The sequence below is a fragment of the Siphateles boraxobius genome, unplaced genomic scaffold (assembly GCF_051911475.1).
Source record: "Siphateles boraxobius isolate OS27281-9 unplaced genomic scaffold, OSU_SipBor_1 8, whole genome shotgun sequence".
Classification (NCBI taxonomy): Eukaryota; Metazoa; Chordata; class Actinopteri; order Cypriniformes; family Leuciscidae; genus Siphateles; species Siphateles boraxobius.
In genome coordinates, this window is record NW_027509208.1 from 3,181,544 (window position 1) to 3,205,982 (window position 24,439).

The 24,439-nt window shown below is 37.0% G+C and overlaps 1 protein-coding gene across 3 annotated transcripts in view; it reads right to left on the reverse strand.

Moving 5' to 3' along the window:
• fam49a (family with sequence similarity 49 member A) overlaps nucleotides 1-23,568 on the reverse strand; it is a 49,836-nt gene extending 26,268 nt beyond the window's left edge. Inside the window, exon 1 of one of the 3 annotated variants that reach the window (XM_077219428.1) lies at nucleotides 23,379-23,568. The gene's annotated coding sequence lies outside the window, so the exon portion shown is untranslated. The remainder of the gene's footprint in view (nucleotides 1-23,378) is intronic. The other 2 variants (XM_077219427.1, XM_077219429.1) reach the window with 2 other exon arrangements.
• Nucleotides 23,569-24,439: the final 871 nt, after the last annotated feature.

Consider the following 24,439-nt stretch of genomic DNA (forward strand, 5'->3'; position numbering starts at 1 on the left):
TAAATATGCAAGTGATTTGTGCGTAAAGAGACCTTCCCGAAAACTCTTCTCCTGATTCACAAATACTTCGTAAACGTCAGATGTGATCGTGAAATGTGTGTGTGTGTTAATGAATTCCAATCAGTCGTAAATGGGATGCGCGTGCACGTTCATTTTCAATTACCATAAATCCCGCCCATTAAATCTGACTGACAACTATATATGGGCATCATATTATGACATGAATGCGAATGAAAAAGAAAAATTTCTCAGATGCAGAAATTGAAGTTTTATTATCAGAAGTTCATTCAAAATGCTACATTTTATTTTCAAGCGTACATAGTGGCGTATCGGGTCCTAAAAAAAAAGGAAGCTTGGCAGCATATTACAGATGCAGTCAATGGAGTTTCATCTGTTAATCGAACATTCCCAGAAGTGAGAAGAAAATGGTTCGACATTAAGCTTGAGAGCAAAACACGAATTAGTTCACTTCGGAAAAATCGTATTAAAACTGGAGAAGGACCACCATCGCAGATGCTATTACTGGCTCTCATAATAAGAAAAATCATATGTAATTACTATATATAATATTTTTTCAAAATGCTGTGTAAATATGTACCAGATTAAGGTGAATTAAAATGCAGCCTTATTAATGAGCAAAACATTCGGGTGTTAAGCGCATTATTTACGCGTGGCTGGGAGCAGGTGTAGATTTCTTGCGTACCAACTAACATTTGGAAAATACGAACATTTTAATGAATCCGAAAATTTACGCCAGAACCACTTTACACACGATTTACACAAAAATTCGTTCTGCTCGTGTTTCATTAATGAGACCCATTGTCTCTTATTTGTTCCCCACTAAATAATGTTTTTTTCACTAAATGTTCAGATTTTATACAATTATTATGCACTCGTGATTTTTCTAGACTAAATTTTACTGCTGAGTTATCCACGAATCTAGTTTACAATAGAATTTTTGTCATAGAATATGATCATATTTTTTTTATTTGTTGTTTTTCTTTATAATTTAGTTGTCTGTATTAAGTAGATTGTGTTTAACACAAAAGAGTGATTATCAGTTCAACATAGAGTTCTAGAAATTATACTTGATTTAAAAAAAAAACTGCACTGGTATCGGATCCGTATCGGTTTTGGTCGATGCTCAGAATGTTTCGTATCAGATCGGTTCAGAAAAAATGGTATCGTTGCATCCCTAGCTTTAACACTTGATATATAAGCACTTATTATATTTGTTTTTAACAGATATGAAAACCTCAAGATATAAAATAATAAACTAAACATTTAATTCATAAAGTATTTGATTAAATCAATACATGGCTACTTAATTTATAAACCATTATACAAAATTGCTTGTGCTGCATGTGATGTATTTCTGGCATACTGCCCACACCTAATTACCACTAATGCAATAATTCTTTTGACAAACCAAAATGTTGATGCAAGGTTTAGTGGTTTGGTGTTTTACAAACATTCATTAGACAGGTCATAAATAATTACACTTTTCATTTGTACAAACTTTTTTTAAAACAAAAGTTGCTAATTGTAATTTTATTTTATTAGTGCGATAACACCCCTGGAGAAAAGTAGCAAGCGAGCTTACTTTACAATGTGTGGGAGTTCTTAATCTTTTAATGCTCCGTGCGGTCTCTGAGAAACACCAGAGTAGTGCAGAAAACACAGTGATAGAACACCACACAATAGCCTCAAAAGTCTAGCCTACCCAATAACAGTGTAGTAAAAACAGCCATTTCCTGTCTGTCTCCACAACAAGTCCATTTGTTGCAAGCGGCTCATCACTAGTGGTTGCTCCCTATTCTGCTGTTGCTGAGATAGCATTCATAATGGAGAAATATTACTTAATACCCTCATAAGGGGACATCTAAAGAAAACACAGCCAAAGAAAAATATCAAATAGGCTAACAGCAGGGGCGTAGCCATCATTTCAAAAGTGAGGGGGACAGAATGTCAAGTGTAATACCATTTTGTTTTCAGACTTTTGTTGACAGGTTAATTGGCTTAATATGCTATTTATTTTTAAAGCAAACAAACAGAAAGAAAGAAATGCAGATGTTCAGTACTTTATATTTTCCTGGCTTAAAACGAGGCGGAGGTGGTAAAATCCTGATCATGTATTTTAATTAGATAATAACATTTTAATTTTTCGTAGACCATCATTTAGCCCAGGGGTTCCCAAACCTTTCCATTCCAGGACCCACCTAGACAAGAATAATCTATCTCAAGACCCACCAAAATGATTTTTAAAAAGCATGAATGTGGGGTGGGGTGGAAGGCGTTAGATCTCTTCAGAGCAGTTTTCTCCTTGTCATAGTATGAAAGACATACAAGTTTAACTGCAATACAAACTTATGGTACATTATCAAAATAATGTAGAATTAAAATAGCAGCCTAATGGCTGTTGAAATAAAGGGAAGAATACCGAGTAGTTCTTGTCTGCTGCCTCAACTAATTTACCCAGACACAAAGAAATTAAAGATTAAGTAATTTTAATCTTAACCAAAGTTTGGATATAACAACAAATAATTTTATTTTTTAAATTATTTAATTTGACAGTAGGCCCATGACCTAGAATTTCAATACTAATATTTCTGCTAAAAGTGTTGTTAAACTCACCACGTTGTTCAGCGCAGAAAACACTTTCGTCCTCGTGTGTGTACATGTGAAATACGTTTTACATAAAAAATTTCCTTGTGTTGGTAGGTAGCAAAATGCATGCGAGGGAATGCAAACAACGCACTCTTACGAAGACCATATCTGAAAGACAACAGCGCTGTGTTGAACAGACAACAGATTAAGGGCCTGTTCACATATCGCGTATTCAAATGTAGGCGCGCGGTATGCGCGCTCATAATGGAAGCTCGCGGTGCGATGCGCTCGTTTTTTCCAAGCGCGTCCGCGCCGCATCGAGATAAAAACATCTCAACTTTTCAGAATGCCGCAAGCGTTTTCCTTGCTGTAACGGAGAGCGCAGCTGATGGTTGCGCTTAGCAACGACAGACGCCTCCGGAGCGCAACCGCCCTAGCGCTTTGGAAAAAGGAGAACGCCGCGCGTAAATTTCGCTGCAGCCAATAGTGACTGCGCGACCCACCTCTTCCCAATCTGCGACCCACAAATGGGTCTCGACCCACAGTTTGAAAACCCCTGATTTAGCCTACTGTGTTTCCCACAGTATTTTTGTAGGTGGATCTCGGTACTTCTAGGGGGGTCCGGGGGGGGGGGGGCAGGAAGAAAATTTTGTACATTTTAAAGATAAATTCATTAATCTGGTGCACTTAGAGTCCCCCGAATCCACTGTTAAAAATAAATAATCCACCCGTCAACCGCCCAAACATATGATATTCTCTGATCTGATCATCGCATTACAATTATTCAAATTATAAGTGTTACTGATAAGCATGATAATATGGTTAAATATCAAACTGAAGTAGGCTGATTTAAAAATAACATTTACTTAAAATAAAAGTTCTTCTTTTGGCAAAATAACATTTCCTTAATAGCCTAAAGTTTATCTTACTAAACTAAAACTTTCCACTTGAAAACCTTCAAACGTCAAGCTTTTAAAAACACTTCAAACTTTCTATTTAGGCTTTTTCAAGAGAACTTAAAGTTTGTCTACAAACTTTTTTATCTAATTGTAAAGTGTTACCGATTATGGTAAACATCATAGTCTACACATGTTATTGCCTGATTCAAGCAGATCGTGGCTGTTAATGCATGAACATACAAATTCAGCATTAACAATCACCATGTTTATTCTAATTTGAAGGGCTTTGATAACATATCTGTGAAAATAAAAGACATTACGAATAAAAAAAAGATTGAAAATAGTGCACGTTTGTGCGGGTATAGTGAATTTTTTCAATTTACAACAAAACTTGTTAATTATTCAATAAGAGAAATAGGCAGAGGTATTCATCATTGTGCAACACAATTCGGATACCACATGACAACTTACTTAAAGTGCTTGACTTTTTCGTGAAAAAGGAGTGAAGAGTTTTTTTGCCGTTTTGAACTCTATGAAACTGATGGATTCGGCGCGGGTGCGAGCATGGGCGTGTCGTAAGCTAATGCACGAGTGACTAATTACCATGGAAGCGTGAAAGTCACGTATGTAGATAGACTATCCTTGACTCTTTGGATTTTAAATCTCGATGTAGGGCAGGCTATACACACCCGCGGAAACCTCAGCTTGTCATAGACACATTTGCCCTATGAAAAAGTGCGGGGGACGAATTTACATTTTATTAAAAGTGGGGGGGACACGCCCCCCCCGTCCCCCGCGTAATCTACGCCCATGCTAACAGTTATACTGAGTGAATCATCGAAATACTCCCCGTCCTAAATCAATGCTTTAGCAACTTGCTTGCACAATTTCTATTATAAAAAAGATTTCAATATCAATTTAAAAAATGGGACTTGTACACGCACGCAAACTGCACTCCCAAATGGTGTTTGTGTAAAGCATGCTCATATCAGCATGCTCACACCCCACTCTCAGAGAATGTGTAGCAGACTAAAAGTCCTACAAGACATACGGACCAGGCCCCACGGTTTGGCACGCATGTGATTTACAGATCAATTGCAAGTTTAACCGCAATAGGGTGAAAGGATATAATTTGCACATGTTTTGTCTTCTAGTTTACACCAAGCGTGCCGCACAAGCCCTGAAAAGTGAAGCCAAAACGTCTCGATCGCCCCCCGGTGACCGGTCCTAGTATAGCTCATAAACCCCGCCTCCCCATGTTATTCAACGGGACGTGAGACCAACTAAACAATTAAATTACACTCCCCATATCTTTTTTCCAAAGATAGTTTCTGTCATTTACTGTAGTTTTTATCACGCTGATGTAATTTCAAGTAAGTTTGTTTTTAGTTAGTTATTTGATGCAATAAAAACGGTGCTGTGGCGTCATGATTGACAGCTGTGATTGACAGGTTCTCTGAGCAAAGTAGTCACTGAAGCAACAACGGATTTTTTCAGGATCTTTGGAGGACTGAGAAGATTGGAGCTGTAAATTTAATATCTAAATTTCTATAATTAATTATTTCACACCGACATAATGGGTTGTTCTGCAGTAGAATGTGCTAACCGATCTGGCATGTCCGATCAATCTTTGAGTTTTTTGCGCATGCAAAATAAATTAATAAATTATAGGATGCTAACCTAGCTTTAACTGTCCACTAAATTGTGATAGTTGTTTAATTGTACTAATATGAGTAGGCTACTCGTATTTTACAGTATAGGTCCTATATTAACACATTAATATATCCTATAGGATATGTGCATTTGTGTGCATTTCTGCACCATAGGCGCGTTCACTACTGCGAAGATGGTGAGTCAGCATCGTCAACTTTATCTTTGCAGTTGACACTGACAGAAAACACTAGTTTATTAATAAACAAATCAAATGTTTGATGCATAATCATTACTTTTGCCGTTTTTTGTGGCAAGCTTTATGCGTTGAGATGCGGATGCGTTGAGATGCGGAATAGGCAATATATAGCCTAACGAAAACGTTAATTATAGTTTATCATTCTCTCATATATATATTTAAAGGCCATCTTTCAATTTAATTGTATAACTTAATTTATACAGAATCTTGTATGAAAATGTCAATTTAAAAAGACATACATAAGAATACATATGTTTTACAACAACCACAGGCAGAAATTAAGAAAAAAGTGTACCTATTCTAAGCTAGGCTAAAAAAAAACGCCCTTTTCCAGAGAACGCGTCATATGATGTAACGACAGGCAAACAAGTAGGCGTTGCTGCCCTGGTTCTCAGTGTGGGTTTACGTAGTCTGAGAGGTGGTAACAGAAAATAGAGCTTGTAGTTATCGTTATAGTTGAGTTGGTTTGAATTGTCACAATGGTGAATTCTTGTGTTTGTTTTGGATGCAACCACTCCAACTTGTCTGGTCATCGGGTCCACCGATTTCCAAACAAGAAACACAAAGATTTCCGTGCTTGGATACGTTTTACGGCGGGCGCGGGCGGGAACGGGTGGTAATGGTCACTGTGAATAGGTCAGTGTGTTTTTGCATTAACCTCTAAATGTAACTGTTTTTGACGTTCTTAGATCAGATTCTCCTGGATCCTCTCCTTGATTGAGGATCGGATTAACAAAGTTTTGGATGTTCAACTTGTCCAAGTAAGTTGATGTCACACAGAAATCTTGTGTCTGATTTAGTTACTGATATTACTGATACCGTTCAGTAATAATCAATTGGTTTTACAGAGCTCAGAAGTCCCAAGCAGCTCTTGGTGTGAGCTAGAGGGTCTAAAGTGGAGTATGCAGTTCCTGATGGACCAAGACATGCAAGTGTCTGCTCTGATAACAGACAGAAATCGGCAGGTAATGATGCTAGGAGAGATCTAAAGCTGACCAGTATTGACATGCACAGTATCACTCAAAATAAATTCTAAATTCTATAAAATCAATTTGTGTGTTCTTTGTTTTAGGTGGCCAAGTGGGTACGTGAGAAAATGTGTTCAGAAGGAACAAGGCATTTCTTTGACATCTGGCATATTGGGAAAAGTATGTATTGTGATGTTGGTAGTTCTATATAACAGACTTGTTTTTTGTAGTTAAGTTCACTTTCCTAATAATCAGTTTGCTCTGCTCTGTTTGTCTGCTCTGGAACAGGTGTACAGAAAGCACTGGATGCTGCTGCAAAAGAGAGGGACTGTGAGGATCTGAAGCTGTGGAGGCCAGCCATTATCAACCATCTTCACTGGACCGCAGCTTCCACCCCTACAGGAGATTCAGATGAGATGCAGGCAAAATGGCAGAGTATGATAAATCATGTACAGGACATACATGAACACAGCACTCCTGCATTTACCAGCTGCGCACATCCACCGTTGGAAGGAGAGCCAAGAAACAAGGAGTGGCTTGAACCAGGTACAACATAGTAGCCTATGTTAAAAGATGTCAAATGTTTTGAGGCTAAACTTTTTTCAGTGCTTGTTAAGTTTAGTTTGGTTTTATCTATACGTAACCCCATGTGTACTAATAATTACTTGTGTTATGAAATGCAACAGACTATATGACAGAATATGTTTTATCCAGGATCACCAGCAGCCACTAAACTGGAGAGTGTAGCTGCTAGGAAAACACTGGTAAAGGATATTCAACAATTGTCGCCTCAGCATCAGACATTCTCCCTGGAGGCCTACCATTCCCTCATTCTGCACTTTGCTCCCAAACACACTGGCTTTTCTTTTCTTGGGATGTACAGCAGGTAGTGTTATCACTTAAGTATCGATACTAAAAAAATTAGGTATTTTTGTTAGTGCTGGGCAACGATTAATCGCATCCAAAATAAAAGTTTGTTTACATAGTGTGTGTACTGTGTATAATTATTTTTTATATATATAAATACACACATATGCATGTATATATTTAAGAAAATATGTTATTTATATATAAAATATTATATTTATATACAATATTAATTATGTATAAATATATATACAGTATATACATGCAAATGTTTCTTAAATATATATGCATATGTGTATATTTATATATAAAAAAATCATTATACACAGTACACACACATATATTATGTAAACACAAACTTTTATTTTGGATGCGATTAATCGTTGCCCAGTAAAAAAAAAAATTCAGGATATTGCAATACTTTTGTAGCAGGTAAATGATGACAGAATGAATATGGCTAAAAACTAATGCAGTCTTGTATAGCGGACCAAAATGTTATTGATTGATAACAGCATTACATATTGTTTGCAAAAAAATAATTGCAAAGTTGAGTCATTGTCTTAGACCCATTTGAACTGAAAACATTAATGTCATGTATTTCCGTTGCATTGCACTGCATTGGGTTAGCTTTGGAGACCTAATATTCTATCTACTTATCTCCTACAGACTTCTCTTGGCAGCCCTACATTTCAATAGTAATGGCAACAGAGATGTAGCTCGAACCAGTGAGGGTGAGGCACGCTACGCCGTTCGCTACCCGCGGTTTCGGCTGGGTAGTCCACCCCATCATCAAGGAGAAACCATTTTACGGTTAGTAGTTTCACTTAGTTTCTCAATATCTTTTTTTATGTGAATCAACCATGTTATTAAATGTGTTCTAAACATCTCTCCTCAAGGATACGCAACAAATCTTATGGTCTCTCTGGTAGAGGAATACTCCAAGTCACCACAGGCCCTACAAGAAAGCAGTGCTGTCTTGTCCTCTGCTGCCCCGCCCCCTCACCAATTCCCTCCAGAAGGTTCCCAAGGATGAGGCAGTCAGCCTCCATCTCGCACGACACTCGCGTTTTAAGTAATGGTTAATGCCCGACGAGGTGTCCATTGTCAGGTTTTAATGGACGACGGCGAGGTGTGAACCGACCGACGCGCAGCGCCACCCTCTGGTTACATGAACGTGTCACCGCATCAGAACCGAAAACATGGGGATTTTTTATAGACAACAATTGCACAACCTGTTTGATCTTCTATAATAAAATCAACTAATGGAATATTTGAAAATCATGACTCATCCCTAGTAACCGCTGAATATTCTATCTCATGATGAAAAAGTAGAGACGAGTGTAGACGAAAATGAAGAGTGATTTTATCTTATTTTTAATTTTATGCAAAACATTTTAGTCTGGTCGTTTTTCGTCAACAATAATACATGTTAATTTAGTCGTAGTCATCGTTTTTGGACATTGGTGCAGTCTCGGCATCGTCTCGTCTTAGTCATGGGAAAAAAGGTCGTTGACGAACATATTTAGTCTAGTCTCGTCTGACAAGATTAACACTACTGCACAGGGTGGTCTAAAGCACAATAAAATATTTAGTGCCGACCTAGTGCAGAAAGGTCAGTGAGCCGTGCACAAGTGCATTTTGTTAGCTTTAAAAAAGCTCTCAGAACACCAGAGAGCTTAAACCTGCTTTTCAAACTGACACATACCATATCAGATGTGAAATTCTGCATCAGAAGACTAAAAGCAAAGGTCTGTCATAACGATTTCTTCAACCAATAAACTCAATAGCATAAAAGGCTAAAAGGCACAAGGGCTGCTCCACCCTGTATAACATAACAGAGACACCACAGGGCGAGACCTCATGGTTTCATCCATTTTTAAAGACCTCTCTGTTTTGACTGTGTGAAGTACAGCAAACCTAAAATTGGGTAAGGAGAATTGTGCCTCCCTCGGGCTGCATCAAATGTGACTGGGGCTTGAAGGAGACTGGTTCATTTTTGCCCCTACATGGGCACTGGTGGGCGGGAAATGTGGCAGGAGGCAGGGCGACATAAACACTGCCACAATGGTTGCCTTGCTTCCTCTGCCGTAACACTATGCTCAATGGGGTCATGAGGGGTGGGGCAACACTTCCAAAACAACGCATCCCATTCAAACACCACATGTGAACCTCTGGTCCTAAAAGTATGAGTGTTTATAGTGTCTAAAGAATCTTAGATCCTTTCGATAATGGCTTCTCCTTGGGGATATTTTTTCAGACAATAAATTAATGTCATTTGAGGAGTTAACTCCGAAGTATCATTTGTCCAAATTAGATTTTTTTCGTTTCCTCCAATTGAGACATTATATTACTAACAACACAACACTGGTTAGAAGTTGTGAAATTTCTACTGAAAGGTTATTATTTTTATCATCAGGAAAAATGTCTCTGGGTAGGATTTATGGTTCAATGTGCTCAATCTCTTCTGTTGATACACAGAGTATTAAAACTAAATGGGAAGAAGAGTTAGCTACTGATATTGACGATGAAACATGGGTAGCCATTTGGTCTAATGCGAAAAAAATATCTGTTTGTACACGAATAAGAGAAATACAATTAAAAATCATTCATAGACTCCATATTTCCCCTAGCCGCAGACATTTTTTCAACTCCTCTTTATCGCCTGTGTTTAAAATGCAAAATTGAAATAGGTACTTTAACACATTGTATGTGGTCATGTAGCAGATTGCAAAGGTATTGGTCTCTGGTGCTAGGGGAGATGGAAAGGATATTTAATTCAATTTAATTCAATTAGATTTTGACCCAGTCTCACTTTTGTTGGGTATACCTAATAGATGCATTACTTCGTCTGCTAATAAGAAATTGTATAATATTCTATCCTTTGCTGCCAGGAAAAATATTTTACTTAATTGTATCAGTAATAAATCTCTATCCCTTAAAGGATGGCACAAGATCATTTTTGAGTTGATTCCCCTGGAGCGCCTTACCTATGCATTACATGGGAAAACAGGCCAGTTTCACAAAGTCTGGACTCCATATATGGACGCTTTGGAACCTTGTCTTCGCCCTATTATTTTACAAGGAACATTGTAACTAACTTTCTGGACATTTTTTTTTTTTTGTCATTCTCTTCATCTTTTGGAAATGTTATTTTATAAATGTTATACATTATATAAATGTTGTTGTTTTTTCCTTTTTGTATATCTGCCTTATTATGGTATGGTCCTGTTTTATATATAAATCTGAGCTATCCTGTTTTTTTTTCTTTGTGTTTGTTTTTTTTTTGGTTGATGTCTTGTTATATTTGTATTTTAAGAAAATTCAATAAACATAATTATAAAAAAAATAAAAAAAAGATAATGGCTTCTCTTAATTAAAGTATGCAAAACTTCATCTATAGCCAATGTTGGCATTTTGGATTATTGGGCAGAGCTAACAGCTTCAGTGCATAAACCGATGGGGGTTTGGTATTCAGAGGCGGCCTCCGCAGCCCATCATAAAGCGTGTAGGAATTAGAGGCCTACAATTCTTCTTACAGTCCGCTTTTGGTCTGAATAGCACTTCTGTTTTGTGATCTTGGCATCTCAAAAGCTCTGAGATACAAAGAGCCATGTGGGGAAGAGCCTCATTAAAGCGTGTGTTGATAATCTTACAACTACGGCTGCACAATTAATCAAAATAAAACTGTTATCGTGATATGGTTTAGTGCGATTATCAAATCACAAAGGCTGTGATTCAATTAATTAAACATATATATATATATATATATATATATATATATATATATATCTAATGACTACTAGTACTAGTGTACTGAATCATGATACTAAGCTGGCTAACGTTAGTCTAATGTATTTGAACACCGTCATTAGAACTCTATAACCGCCAAAAACGTGTTATTCAAATATTTTTTACAAACATTTTTTATCATCGAGAATGTTTAAATACTATCAGCTTACGAGGGAAACGTAGGCGGAGTTAGTGGTGCTTCGGAGGCTGCTACTGCTGGAGATGATTCGGGAGAGGTCTGTGCCCCTTTACCGTTCAGAGCGCACGCTGACACGGAGTAAAGCCTTGTTTAAACTCGACGCGTCCACACGAGCGCGAAGGTGTGCGCGGCAAAAATGACTCGTTGGGTGCGCAACACCGGCAAGACCCCATTTCGCTTGGCTGTGTGCACGGCTTCTTTTGTAACAGAGCACGCTGCACCGCAACCGAGGATGAATGATTTAAAGCCGAATCTGCCCGAGCATGTACGTCTCACCGAACCGGCACCCAGTTTGAGCGTCTAAATTGCAACGTTTTTTTTTGTTAAGGGTTTGTTTACTGTGTGTGATTCATTTAATGAAAAGCACATTCACTTCTAGTTGTCTTCATCCTCCATTCTGCAATGTTTTGGTCTCCCACGTGTGTGTGGCGAGCTGTACCGCCGGAAACGGTAAATAAATAAATAAATAAAGAAGTGTCGACGCAAAAATATGGCGTCGACGTAATTTTGACGTCGACGCGCCGCTACAGCACTAATATATATATATATATATATATATATATATATATATGCAGAGTTGACTAAGCTATCTTATACACAAGTAGCTCATGATACTGTTTGTTCAGTGTCTCAGAGCGGCTCGGTTGAAATGCTGAAATCACATGAAATGCTCCTCCACACAAACTCATCTTTGCATCTGCTCTGAGTATCGGTTGCTTATAATGTGAGTTTGGAAGCACAACATGCATCAACCGTTTTCCCAAACTTGTAAAGAGAGTTAGGGCTCCTTGCAGTTTTCCACCAATGTTTGAATATGAACAGATTAAGTAGGCTATATTAAATATTAGCATTATAATTTTACAGTTGCACTGTAAAATAAATTATTATAGTATATTATTGTTCTTGTACACCTTTCTTTCAATAAAAAAAGGTTAGATTTGAGGTTGTAGCCCCAAATCTTGTAGTCCTACAAATCTAGAGAGAAATGGTGTTGTAACATACACTTACAAGCCTTTAGGCTCATTATGATCCCATATGTAATTAGTAGGGCTGGGTAAAAAATATCGATTTCTCGATTTTAATCGATTCTTATTTTTACGAACCGATATCGATTCTTAAATCCCAAGAATCGATTAGTCATCCTGTTTTCAGTTGATGAATGAATGGAACATTCTAGAGCGCATCCCATCCAATAAACGCAATAATCTTTGTGCTTTGTTACTATTGATATGAAACAAAGTCTCAGATTTCAAATTACGTCCATTTTCTTACGAAATTCAAAAACATAAATACCGTTTTGGCGCTGTGGCGTGAGACCGCTCTGGAGAAGAGCTCAAGAGAAGCAGCAGCGCCGAGCACACATAATCTTCTCTTCCGCCTTAATATTACCATTTACAGTGTGAAATAAATAGAGCCCGACCGATATATCGGCGGGCCGATATTATCGGCCGATTTTAGGCATTTTCCTAACTATCGGTATCGGCATTTATAATGGCCGATAAATGAATATTTTAAAAAATGCGGGTACGGTGATTCATGTAAGGGTGGCGCTGCCAATAAAGCACCTGAAAGCTGTCACAAGAACTGGCAAAAATAATGATTATGAATACAACAAATATAGCAAGGAGACATTTTAATTGTTTATTAATAAACAAGTGTTTTCAGTCAGTGTCAGCCAAAGATGAAGTTGACGATGCTAACTCGCGATCTTCAGTGAGCGCGCGCCAGAGAGAAATGCACATTTCATACGATTACATGAGTCTGTCTGTCTTTCGTTTTGAATTGTTCTGTTTAAAAGTAGACATTTCAATATAGATATATTTCAATTCTCAGGTCTATACGCTGAGTTTCGGTTCATGAGACGAGCTCCAGTTCACCCGCAGGCGCCTCCGTGTCGAGATTATCTATCGTCTGCTAAATTTACTTCTTATAAATTAAATCCAGGCAAATGGCTGATGAAACATTGATTAAAATTAAGATACAATTAATACAAAACGAAATTCACTTTGAAACGAAAGGTTTTGTGCTTTCTGTTTGATGTCTATGTGAAAGTTTCAAAGCATTAGTGCCGCTTTCAGAGCGCTCACGTCCGTAGTGCTGAACTGTCGCGTCTGTAACATTTTTTTTTCCTCATAAATGCAAACACGAAAAATAAAATAAAATAAAATAAAATGAATATTTTATGTAGCCTGTGGAGACTGAGAGCCAACCCTTCTTCATCCGGTGGGTAGTAGCCTACTTGTGATTTGCGCAGTGTAATTCACAGAATTGATTTCTCTGCTACAAGCCTCTGTCACGTATTGTGTGAGCTTGTGACTATTGCAAGCGCGCAGCTGAGAAGTCCTGATTATATTGTCTGCTATACTTAGGCCTTCTTCTGATTTATTAAGGCAATTGGTTGATGAAACATTGATTAAAATGCGTGGCGCGAGCGATCTCCGACAGTAAACTGATTCTGCTTTGTCTAGGGTAAACAGCTGTTGCGACGCGAGCAGTAACGGCCGCGTCCGGTGTAGACACAGTGTTAAAGCTCATTCTGCCTGATAACGCTACGTTACAACATCAAGCAATATTCCAAAAATGTATATAATTATAACACTTTATATAGGGCCATTTTGCATTAAGAGTAGCCTAGTTTCACGTTTAGTACATTTTGCTTACTAATTATTTAAAATAGTATAAAAGTACTGTACATGTAATTAAAAACGTTATGATATTATTAATTTTACTTTAGTAAAAAGATCTGAGTTCTTCCTCCACTGGTAGAGATTAGAGGAATTAAGAGTAAAAAAAGAATATAATAAGGTTTTGTCAGTGACACTTTTTATATATTTATTGATACAAGTTATGACTAAATTAAAAGACAAAGTCGTTAGTGAAGATTATGCAACAGTATTTAGAATATAATAGAATAGAATATAATATAACATGCAATGCAAACTAGTTTGGTTACAGCTCAGCTGTATAATTCTCATTCTATCATTCCCCCTGCCTCCATTACATATCTGTGTCACACAAGTGTTTGATTACCACATTTGAGTGATCATTGCAAAACGTGTTTATAAAATATATTTATTCTGTTTATAGCTACTGTGTAAAGTACCCATCAAAAGTTTGTACACACCAATAGGAAAGTGTCCAAACTTTTGACTGGTATACTGTACTATAATACACATAAATAATATTGTTACTGTATTATAATATACACATAAATAATATCGGCCGATATATCGGTATCGGGCTTTTTTTACTCCCTAATATCGGTATCGGCATCGGCCCCCAAAAATCCATATCGGTCGGGCTCTAGAAATAAACATGAATGAGCATCTGAAAGTGTGTTAAAAGATAGAGTATAACTTATCGAAATCCTTGTTGTCACATGGAATCGCTCAATCATTGTTTCAACCGAGGAAAGACGTCAGTGAAACAGCTTGTAAACAATGTCATGTAACGTCACATTTACCTCAGAAAAACCATATCCAGTGACCATGAACTCGTTAGTCAGCTAGAAAAATTAACTCTAGAGAGGAGCATTTTGCTAAATATATGCACCATATTACATATGCATTTTATGTTATTTTATAATTATTTTATATTTTTCAATATTTAATGCATGTTTGAATAAATCTGGCAAGTTTTTATGACAGCCACCATTTAAATATTTATATTTCATATAACTTTATTACTAGAAAAATAAATAAAAGTGTAATTGTTTGTATACAAATCAGTAAATCTTTACCTTTAATATTAGGCTATAGTAGGCTAATAAAACAATATTAATGATACAACTGACTCCCATAGTTTACAGCATTGCTTAAGAGATTTGTTTTCCTTGAGAAAATTTGCCATGTATTGTACCTGATATCCAAAATAATCAATATTGAATCGAATCGTAATCGAAATCGAATCAAATTGCAAGCTTGTGAATCGAAATCGAATCGAATTGTGAAATTTGTGTCAATACCCAACCCTAGTAATAAGCATGACTCTATGGTATGTTGAAACACTACTTGCTTAACAAAAGCAATAATTATTCACCCTACTACATAGTAGTTGTTGCAAAATATTTTTTTTAGCTTTGCATCCATTTTAGATTCCTGACTGACTCTATCAAAAAAATATCTGGGTCATGGCTTCATGAACCAATTCATTGTTTCTTGGTGTCATAGGAAAAAGAGCACTTGGTATTTGGCTAACCTTCCAGTCCAAATAAATAGATAGCAACAAATAAACAGTAAAGCAAGGACCAGGTTACATAAATTTAAACAAGTGAATCCAAATTAAAGACAGAGAGAGAGGAAGAGAGAAAAAGAGTATCTGAGCTATGATGGATTTCATTCACAGTGCTTTCACAGACTGTTACTATGGACGAAAACATCATAAATCTAACTTCCAGCAGCTGCTCGATTCGATGAAGAAGCAGCATCACTGAGAAGAGCCAGACAACTCTGGCGGCCAAGGTTACTGTCAAGTTTAAATGCCAGCTGAGGAGTCAGGTCTGGCTCTGGCAACTCACAGCATACAGCTGAACACAGAGTTAGCACCTACACGATCACCTGCAGATAGCAAAACCACACTTCTGTTTTCAACAGTGGGCCTACAAGCTTTCACAAACATCCTACTTAATATATTATGTACAAATATTACCAGTGGTTTCTGGAATCCTTGCACTTCACATAAGCTACTTCCCCTGTGATAACCCTCAGCGTAATCGCCTGTCTGACAAACAGGGAGGAAATAAGAAAGTGTAATTGTAAAACAAGCAGGAAAGTGAACAACAGAAAAGATCACACTGGTGTTCCACAATACAGCACATCTGACGCTGTGCCAACAACCTGCCATGCGTTTGGTTGAGTGCAATTGACCTGTTCTTGCGAAATTTCAGAATGTAATCAAGTTTTTCATTAAGGTTTGGAATGCACTGACACCAGATGTTAAAGTTAAGACCTCGGCAGATAATTTACCTACTTCATGTCAATATTAGTTCATCATGCATTCTTGAGAGTAGACACGCAAATCAAATCAGGCTACTGGATTGTTCTGATATTAGTAAAATCTCCAAGCTGCAATTTGCTGATGAAGACTCTTATTAGAGCTCAGAGTTACTAAGCACATTATGAGTCTAAGAGTCCATCTGCTTCAAGCCGACAAAACCACAAACTGATTTAGGTTTACTTGTACAAATGCAATAAGCCAGATAATAAAGACGATAAGCAAGGTGGTGTCATACTTTTTTTTTTGAGATAAAGTGGAAAGAAAATGATCTTTTTGATCCTAAATTAGCATAGTCTATTATAAAAGTACCACACAGCATAAAACCAACTTTTCAATACAAACTAAAAAAATGAAACGCACGTTATATAGCATTAAATACCAGTGGCGAAGTGGAAATCGTATTTCAAATGAATCTACATTAAATAAAGAAAAATATGTATTTTTGATAGGAATGCATTATTGATATAAATATGGGCAATAACTATAATTATTTTTATGTTATGGTTGATAACCAAAAAAAATCTGATATTACAATTCTAAAATATTTTGTTTAAATAAATAAATAAAATAAATTATTTTAAACGCTAAAAGTGACTTTAGATATCCCAATCTAAAAATAGCTATAAATTAAATTGGTTACATTACATTTAGCAGTTTTATTAAATTATAAGTGTTTTTGAAGATTTAAGTAGCATTAGATGATGGCAAATGTAACCTATGTAAAATTAAATGATAGAGCAAGAACAATTAAATATCTAATATCAATACAGAAATATTTTCTAATAACCAATTCAATAGTGCATTCCTAATTTTTCCATGTTGTAATGGGAACAATATACTGTCGTAAATTAATCATGAAATCAGCTCTGAAAGCTTGACAAATCATGAGTAGACCAATCAAACCACACTTAGAAAACTCTGGACAGTTAAAACAACTGAGGGAGCGTGAGGGAGCATCCTGTTTTGCTGCTACACATGCACTGCATTGAACAGACAAACGACCTCTGTGGATTAACAAGTGATTTTACACTTGGCCTTGTTGCCAGCTGGATGAGGCAGCGGGGGCCTTTTGGACAACACACAATGCATTTACACTCTGCCAAAACACTGTACATTCACAACCACTTGCATTCCCTTTAGCGATCTCTTGCATGCTCTGCCACCATACTTGGCATGGCATGAGATGCCTAACAAAGAATCAAAAAGAAAAATTAACCAATTAATCATCAATTAGCTCCTCAGTAAGGAAGGCCTTGAAAATGAATGCAGCACATGTGCAGAAGTAATGCAAACTAATTTAGGCACGAAATATATATTCCCACTGTTCAGATGGAGACTGATATATCAGAGTACAAAAAAGGCTTGAGCAAGCAATCAAGAGCAAGAGAACAGAAAGATATTTCAGGCAGTTCTGCATGAGTAATATTACTGAGGAAGTACTCGTCCATAAAAACTACATCATCAATCTTCAGGTTAGGGGTGTCAGGGCATAAAAAAAAAAAGTTTGGTTCCGGTTGGTTGTCAGTTGAGGTCATGGGTCGGTAGGGACTTTTTTTTTTTCCCAGTGGCAGCAAGGGATAGGAAGGGAATTATTATTATTTTATTTTTTTAATTTACAGTAGCGATGGATAAGCTACTCTATTTTTTCATAACATAGCCTACCTGTACATGTACTCTACCACCTTGTGTGTCCCAGCATGTTACACACACACACGCTGATTTTAAATGTGTGCGTGGGGGCAAACGGGGATGCCTTATTGTAAAGTGTTACCGATTAGTTATACACCGATTCAGAAGTCTCATGAGTTCAGTGTTGGAAAGATCAGTTTTAACCATTCATTAAAACGAATCGGTTAAAATGAGTTATTAGTTCGCGAATTAGACGTGTCATTATCGGACGTGTGCGTGTTGTGCAATTATCCCAGCGGTTAGGACATCCCACAAGATTTGTGTCATCACAGAAAACATTTCACCACTGGATAGTTTTTTCGTTTATTTAAAGTGTGGTTTATATGTCAGCTGAAAGTGTGGAACGCTTTTCAGAGAAGATAAGGCAACGTATTTTAGCACAATTCCCACCCAGTGGTAATTCAGGAAAAAAGAAATCTCCGAATGCTCCACGTGAAACTTTAGTCTTCTGACCTTGCCATCATGTCGATTTATTTTCATTAATATGTGCGAGGGAGAGAGAGCAAGACAGTGCTTAGTTTTGAGACGGTGAAGCCTATACTTTCGCCTGGCTCCGCAGAGAGAACGCGCGCGCGCGACCGGGGCTCTCTCTCTGCTCGTTCAGTTAATGCGCCCTGTCACAAGCGCAGCAGTGCATCTACATGACAACAACGATGTGTGAACGCCCGTTGCTGCTTCGTTTGTTCGCATTGCTGGAGGACAACAGGCTATACAAATACGGTGCTGTACAAAAACATAAATTATAGTTCGCCTCAAAGTTTTTTATTTGTGTATTTATTTAATTTGTATTATTTCTTCCCCAAGCTCATAAAATAAATTTGGGTCGCACATAAATTGACAGGGTCGGTCGGAAACCGGAACCAAACTAATTTTTTTTTATGCCCAATTTACATAAATTCTCATAATCGATCGTTGTTAAAATTAACGATCAATTAATCGACACCAAGTTATCTTGTTACTTAACAACCACTTGCCTAAACAAGACAAAATATGTGTTGTTTTAAAGCTTAGAAGCTTGGCTCTACAGTGAATTTAGGGAATATGACCATCACTTAGCAAGTGCTTTTAAATTTGCTGCCATATTAGAAGTGCACTATTTTCATAGCATAAAAATAACTGCTTAACATTAAAATGTGATCTGTAAAATCTAAGGGTCCTCCAATTGATCGGGCTCCAATCATTATCGGACGATATTAGCTTAATATAGTTTGATCGGCGGTCGATAAAGGCCGATCAGATGACACAAAACTCACAAGATTGCTTCACTACATTAACTGGTCTGGCAGTTCTACCAGGTGTCTGAAAACGTCTTTGAGGAGAGCGGAGACATTGGAACAACAGCAACCCAGCAAGAAACTAGAGCTGTGCAATTTTCTTTCCATCACAGCGGTGGCTTTATTTCCTACTTAAAAGTCCAAACTTTATCTCCAAATCAGCTAGATCAGTGATTGTCGTAAAATACAGTCTATTGTTGCTAAACTACAGGATGTGCTCGATAATAAAAAGAGTTAGCCTATTAGAACTGCATTAAGCAGTGAAAGAGACGCTGTTTCCCAAGCAGCTTTCTGTGTGCGTTCTCCAAGTGGAACGCAGTGGAACACGGATAAGCAAAGTGAATTTTGAGCTTCAGGTTCACACCTAAATGGTTAAAAACACAAAGAGGTCAAAATGTCCATCTTAGTGAGTATTCACTTAAACACCGTCAGTTATGTCTTAAATGAACATAAACAGTTGGGAAATAAGTGGCATGTGTATCAGAACATTGGATCGGTGCATTTTGTCTTAAAGTGACAGCCACCTATATTTCTGCTGTCGTCTGAGTCATTAATGTTAATCAAAAAAGATCAACTCTCTTCAACTCTCAGCTCTTTAGTAGGATTAGGCTAATCTATATTTAATTTAGCCTATGCAGTGTTGTTTTACATTTGATTACTTTCTGTTGAGAAAATACTGGGGTTTTTTTGTATTATTTATTGTACAAAAATTCTATATATATGCTAGATAATTCATTTTTTATATTTAATATACATTGTTGTAAAAAAAAGAAAAATTATTATTTATTTATATATAGTATCGGCCAATACTGCTTCCAGGTAATCGGCCCCAATAATCCTGATCGGAGCACTATGGTGGGTGGGTATAGGGACGATGTAGAGAGACCAAGCACACTGTTTTACAGCTGGAGCGCGCTTCGATTGGTTTGATCGCTCAGATTGACAGGTCTTGATTTATCATGGGCCATAAATTAACAGTGCACAGCTGAAACAGTGCTGGAAGAAACATCACTTATCAATATCAACCAGGATTTACTCATTTATTCTATATAATTTTACTGTGCCGTTTACACAAGTAAATGGTAAATGGTAAATGGACTGCATTTATATAGCGCTTTCACAGACCGAATGGCCACCAAAGCGCTTTACATAGTTGCCTCACATTCACCCATTCATACACCGACGGCGGCAAGGCGCCACCCAGCTCGTCGGGAGCAGTTGGGGTTAGGTGTCTTGCTCATGGACACCTCGACACTTGGTCAGGTGGAACCGGGGATTGAACCACCAACCTTTCGGTTTGTAGATAACCTACATGAACCACTGAGCCACTGCCGCCCGTGTACTACGGCAGTTCTTATGAAGTAGTATGAAGAAGTAGTTCTTATGTTCAGTAAAATCACTTGTTTGGAGGGTTTTTTGGACCCTTAATTATGTTTCGAAATAAATGTCTAGCCTACCTAATCCATTGCAAGGCTTGGAAACATTAATAATACACTTACCCCAAGTTTCACAGACAAGGCTTAAGCTAGTCCCAGACTAAAATGCATGTTTCAGCTGTTTTAACTGAAACCAACTTGCACTGACATATTTTAAAATATGTCAGTGCAATTGTTTTGTCTCAAGATGCACACCAGTAATGATTTTTTCTAAGGCATTTTTATAAATGCTACTTAAATGCCCTAATTGAACCAAGGCCTAATCCTGGCTTAATCTAAGCCCTGTCTGTGAAACCAGGCCTTAGAACATGTAACTACGGCACACTTGCACTTGTTTTGCGCATGAAGCCGCACTCACACAAGACCTTGGGTACACAATTTCTACAGACACCGCATGATTGTGATATGACGTCACGTGATATGCCATCTTTTTTTATAAGCATGAATTCAAAATATAACAAATAGTGATATATTCAAAACGTAAAAATAATCTACTCACCTTTACGACAAGAATATACGTTCTTTTAATTCAGCCAAGAGGTCACGCCGTGACATATCGATCTTTTATGTTTTATTCTTCACGTGATGCAAAATCACAGGTAAGAGTTCACCAAACCTTATCTTTGGAACACAGCGAAATGTGAAACTTACGTTTTATCGATTAGCTTCATTATTATTGACAATTAGCCTAATCGACAGTTGATAAATCATTAGCATTCCTACATTCCTACTAAAAAACTTTGTTAGGATGGGAGACTGGTCAAACTATCCTGAAATAAGATCCCTGTCATTTCAAAGACATCATGCAGAGGCATAGCCAGAGGCTCAGCGCGCAGAACACTGCAGCTGTCGCCATCCGTCTGGCAGCAGGCAGCATTTCACAAATGATCTGGGATAACAATAATAAATCTAGAAGCCCTCTGAATGCACAAAGAACAAAATTTAAAGCATTAAAGAAACTTGAAGTACCCTAACAATTTAGCAACTTGTCAGATTCACTTCAAACTACGGGGGTGTTTTAAATGGGAATCCATCCTTCCTTGTAAAGGATCCAATGGGTGGGATTTTAGTTCCCCAGCTCTCCTGAGTGTCAGTAAAGAAACAGCTGCCGTCGCTTGGTGTTGACAATAACAACCTGGAGCTTCTCTTCCTCTGCTAAGCACTTTGAAAGAAGCTTTATCTTGAGAAATGCAACTGTATAGAACCAAGGCTACATTTTAGGGAAAATCACATTTAGTCCATGACTGGAATGTCAGTATTTTGGAAATTTTTGGAAAATAGTCACAATTTTCAACATTAGAAAACTAGGCCTAAATATATATAAGTGTTTACAAAGCAGTCATCTCAAGCAAAATTATCTTCCATTAGCACTCTTCATTAAAAAATTGAAATTTACTGGTCATTTCAGTAAACTATACTGGGGTTAAACCTTCAAACTACACTGCCCGGCCAAAAAGAAAGTCTATGTTTGGATGTAAATAGGCAAATGCTTAAGAGTCTATGATTGGATCATTATTGTAGTGATCATTATGTTTCTAGTATGTTATATGTTTGACAATTCTTCTAACCTAATTGATGGAGATGAATGCTATAGCTTCTTATTTCTTAAACAACCATGTAGGAAAACACATCATGGCCATATTTCAAGATGACAATGTCAAGCTGCATCAGGCTCACATTGTGAAAGAAAGATTGGGAGGGAGGGAGCATGAAGAATAATTTTCACACATGAATTGGATTGGAGTCCAGACCTTAAATTCATTGAAAGTCTTTGGGATGTGCTGGAGTAGACATTACAGAGTGCTTGACAATTGTCAATACAAGATCTTGACCAAAAATGTATGCGCCTCTTAATGGAAATAAATGTTGTGATGTTATTTCCATAATGAGGTGCATCAATTTTTGGTCAAGATCTTGTTCTGCGCACTCCATCAATTAGAGTTAGAAGAACTGTTGCCAAACATATAGCATGATAGAAAAAAAATAATCACTCCAATAATGGTCCAATCATAGACTATTTAAGCATTTTGGCCATTTAAATAAAAACAGCGACTTTTTTGTGTGTCAGCAGTCTTCATCCTTGACTAAATACACATGAATTAGTCATTATTACTTTGAGACCTAATTCTTTTCAAATCCTAATTTCCATTTAAAATCCTATACATACAGACGTGCTTCTGAATAGCCAGCAAGCAGATAAACCTTTGGCAGTTAAACAACGCTGCTCGCACGAGACTGCCAAATGACATCTCAATTTAACCGCCAGCGGGTGGGCTTCACTTTAAAATACTCGTAAACCAAATAAATGGGGAAAAAACTTACACACATTTTATTTAATATAGATACATAATGATTTTGTAATATTTTAATGTCCTTTAAAACTGGTCAAATACTCATAAAAACCGTTGTCGTTGTAACAGCCATCAAATGAATCACTAGTAAGTACTAATGCCTTTCTCTGTTTGTAAATCATAAATATTGTTTCCGAAAAATCTAAACAACACAACTAATAAAGTAAGACAAAACGTCATCTGTAAGGCTAAGATCCAAAGACTCATATTTTTATAGAGTGAACTTAAGTCACTTCCTGCAGCTTTGGGAATATTGAGACGTTTGACAGAGAGCAAGAGCTAACATACTCTTGGCTCGAGCGTTGACTAGTGAATTCAAGCTTTTTCAGGAATAAATGCTTTTCCCCATTCTTTTATAAAAGGTAGACACCTCTATAAAGTCATATTATACTTACCAATAATTCCGCAAATATAGTTTTTCCAGGGATTTCGCCTCTGTCAACTCTACCGCCTCAACCCTCGGACAGCTCCACCTTACACTTTCCAACTTCAGTTGCAGTCAACTGAGTGTAGTGTACTAGACACATCTCAGGCAGCAACACAGCCAGCCGCGTGAACACAGCAACATGCGCTCCGATTCAAAATGGCCGCCTGAGAGTTAAGTTTTCATTATAAAAGTCCTACAGCGTTTCTCAGACACTGGTCATTCAAAGGCTTCTGGACCTGGATGACTTTCATATTTTATCTTTACATCTTTTTTAGGCTGATACGTGGACTCTATACCACGGTATTTTTATACATATTTATTTTATACATATTTCGGATTATTCCGACTTCATAATTTAAGATAACTAACGAAAGAAATAGATAAATTATTTCATTTTCTGGTTTAGATAGTGTAATTGTGTATGCTGACACTGCTCTCTAAGGCTTTATCTGATTAAAAAAGTACGTTGAAAATAAATGTTGTATACCTAGGACCATTTAGGTCAGTGAAAAAAGTAGCCTACAGTGAGATGAGTAACAGTTTGATCAGTTTCATATATTTTAATGACATAAATGCAATATGATTATTTAATATATTTGTTTTTTGTATTCCAATTTCCATGGTAAAGACACTAATCATCAGTTTAATCATAAACAGGTTATATTTAATAGAAGGCAATATGATGAACAATAAAAGAGATTTCAAACAATAGCTCACTAAGTTACTGTGAATAAAGTTCAAAGGGAATCTGCGTCAGCTCCCAAAAATGAAAATTCTGTCATCATTTACTCACCCTCAAGTTGTTCCAAACCTTTGTGAATTTCTTCTGCTAGAAGAATCAGTTGAATAGCTATGGAAGTCAGTGCTACCATCAACTGTTTAGTTACCCACGTTCTTCAAAATATCCTATTTTGTGCTCAGCGGAAAAAAAAAAATTCACACAAGTTTGGAACAACTTGATAGTGAGTAAATTATGACAGAATTATCACACATTTCTGGGTGAAATATCCCTTTAAACGGAATCTCAGA